The sequence below is a fragment of the Vicugna pacos genome, unplaced genomic scaffold, assembly GCF_048564905.1.
Source record: "Vicugna pacos unplaced genomic scaffold, VicPac4 scaffold_21, whole genome shotgun sequence".
In the NCBI taxonomy this organism is placed as follows: domain Eukaryota; kingdom Metazoa; phylum Chordata; class Mammalia; order Artiodactyla; family Camelidae; genus Vicugna; species Vicugna pacos.
In genome coordinates, this window is record NW_027328742.1 from 17,460,454 (window position 1) to 17,463,417 (window position 2,964).

The 2,964-nt window shown below is 49.1% G+C and overlaps 1 long non-coding RNA gene across 2 annotated transcripts; it reads right to left on the reverse strand.

Annotated features, from left to right (window-relative positions):
* Positions 1 to 720: 720 nt before the first annotated feature.
* Positions 721 to 2,737, reverse strand: LOC140694500 (uncharacterized). Of its 2 annotated transcripts, XR_012070130.1 has the most exons (4): positions 2,611 to 2,737; positions 2,158 to 2,332; positions 1,478 to 1,581; positions 721 to 985 (listed from the first exon to the last, which is right to left on the reverse strand). It is a non-coding gene; the product is annotated as an uncharacterized lncRNA (long non-coding RNA). The 2 variants fall into 2 exon arrangements; XR_012070131.1 differs by lacking the exons at positions 2,158 to 2,332; positions 2,611 to 2,737 and adding an exon at positions 1,693 to 2,037.
* Between the last annotated feature and the right edge of the window lie 227 nt (positions 2,738 to 2,964).

The window sequence follows — 2,964 nt, forward strand, 5'->3', positions numbered from 1 at the left end:
CGAGAGGAGGCAGGGAAAGAAGGAGGGAGGGAGGGAGGGAGAGGGGATAGGAGGATGTGCACACTAGCTGAATTACACTTCCTTCACCCCTCACACCAGCCTGCTTGCTGCTCAAAGGCCTCCTGCAATGCCAGGCACAGAGCAAAGTGACCCATAAATGCCTGCTGAACGGGGCATGTCCTTTAGTACTGATTGGATTAACAATAGGTTAAAAATGACATTATAGTAAAAAAAAAAAGAATGCTAACATCAACATGCTCATAAATAAGTTCTTTAAATGAATTGGTTTTATAAAAAGGAAGCTTTCAAATCCATTCTGATAGCTAATTTTGTCACGTAGTCTTCTAAGCTCCAGGGACATTTCTAAGGTGGAGACAAGGGGTTGTCATCACACCAGGGCAAGAGGTTCCTTGCATTCAGAAGGCAGCCCTCCTGCTTTCCTGATGGACATACTGCAGGCCAGTCAACCCTGGGGCCATCTGAAGGGCTGGTTCTGTGGCCCGGAAGAGATGGTGCCACGGCACAGTTGTTGGAGGATGCTGCGATTGGTGTGTTGTTAGAGGGGAGGGGCGTGTGCTCACACCACACCCTGCTGGGCTCACAAATGTGTCAAAATGGGAAATCAGACTGAGGGTATTGCTGTTCCTCAAAGGCAGCTTTGGCTGGTCAAAGCCCTGCCTCTCAGCCATGGTGGGGCTGAGAAACTTACCGACCAAACACCAGTTTTCACACACATTTTATTTTCTAATTCGTCCACACAAGTGGAAGCAAGGACTTTGCACCTGGGTTCTGGCCTCCTGTCCGAGCTTCACCCACCACAATGTGTAAAGATTTTGACCTGAGGCGTCTTGGTAACACAGAACATCCTGTCCTGGTGACAAGAAGACGATCATTTTGCTGCTCTAGTTCTGTTTTTCTTCTTTTTTGTTCTGCCTTTGCCGTTAGATCCTGGCATCATTTGAGATTTATAAATCTTGCAAGATCTCTGGTAAGGGATAAAAAAATTAGTTACTGGTGATTTCTAATATTGAGATAATTGTGATATCCAAAAGTGGACTAGGAAAAAGGGAAGTCAAATGTATGGGAAACCAATGTGAAAAACATCTTGGCATGAAATTTGCATGTCACTGATGCACTGATGTCTGCAGGACACATGGAAGGTTACACTGAGGCATCACCTCCAGCAACGCAACATATAAATCAGATGAAGAATTCCCTTCGAGAGTAAAATCATAAACCGATTTGATGGTTCAAAGCACAATGAACACAAAGTTACTTCAAGAAAATGGAAGGGCTCCCTTAACTTGACTGAAGGGATTAAATTATGTGAGGGAAAAAAATGTGTCTTTTAAAGAGAAAGAGAATGGAGTAATGGTTACAGAAGAGCGGAGACAGAAGTTGATGTGTGGAGCTGCCCCCACCACTCATCTGTGAAAAGAATGTGATTTCCCACCTGGAAACGGACACCCTTCCACACCTGAGGTTGCTGGGCAAGCCTTCTCTTCCTCAATGTGTGCTCACTGTGCAAGGGTGAGCCTTTACAGCGAAAATCCCACTGTCTTCTGTGACTGTGCCTGGTGGCTGGTTAATTGATAAAAAAAAGACTAATATAGGGAATTATACAAATGAATCATCCATACTTTAAAGACTTTATCTGAATGTCTTAGAACATGTAAATACACATTCACTCACATTGATCATTTTGCTAATGGTTCCACTAATTGGACTTGCCATGGTATTTCTGGCATTAACCCACATAGATAACAAATAATGATTGTCTATTAATTCCTGTTTCTATTTCCTGAGGTCAGATCAAGAACTTATTAACCCCAGTGAGGCAATTTAATTCAGATAACTTAGCTCAGAAATTTCCTCCTTAGCATTTCTAACGGCCCGATCTGTATCCAATGGGAGAAAATCTTGAAAAAAAACGGGAATCTTGCTCATATCAAATCCTTCCGTGTAAGTCAACTTCGCTGTCCATAGGAGCAGCGGTTTACACGCCTGTTTCACTGCACTTAACCTCGCGGTAGTGCAGTGCCTAACTGCAGTGAGGGGCGGGGCGGGAGCGCGCGGCCCCGCCCCGGGGAGGCAGGCACGGCGCGGGGCCCCGCCCTGCGCGCGGGCGCGGGGGCGCCTCCGGGGCGGAGCATCTACCGGGGGAAGGTGCGAGGGGAGTCTCTCCGGTCCCCTGGGTCTCAGTGCTTCGCAGGCCGGTGGTGACGGGGCGCGTGGTTTCTGACGTCGCCTGTTTCTCCTGCCGAGACAGTAAGTCGGCTTCTGGCTGCGCGTGTTTTGATGCAGCCTTTCATTTCGTCACTCGGTCGCCCAGCTGCAGGACAGGTAACGAACTCACGAAGCGCCAGAATCCAGAAAGTGCATGTCTCCCGGTCTCCCCGCCCGCAAGTTCTCCCTCCCAGGAAAGCTGGTTACCAGCCTTCTGCTCCTTCAGGCGCTGTCATAATCGCTCTTCAGGTCCCCCCCTCCCTGCCCCCGAAAACAACAGCCGCGTCTGGACGGCAGCGGACCGAGGAGACAGCGGCCCCGCTGGAGGGCTCGAGGGCTTCCGGCCTCCGCTGCGGGCGCCCGGGCTCAGACCCTGCCTCCCACCTCCCATTCTTCTTCATTTTGCCCGTGGGTGTCATCGGAAGAAAGAAATGCGCCAAAGATGAAACGATTTTGTGTCGGACGAAAGCGTCGATAGGATTCCGTTGTAAAGTCAACCTTAGCTGGTCAGTTTTCCTGATTGGAAGGTGCCTGTTAGGACGGCATTCCAGCCCCGGGGGAGGGGGGGCTCAGCGGCAGAGTGCGCGCTTAGCACGCAGGAGGTCCTGGGTTCAAGCCCCAGTACCTCCGCTAAAAAATAAATAAATAAAAATAAACAAACGTAAATTTCTACCCCCAAAACATCAAAAAAAAGGACACTATTCCATCCCTAAAGCAACCCGACCTTGGCATTGCCCA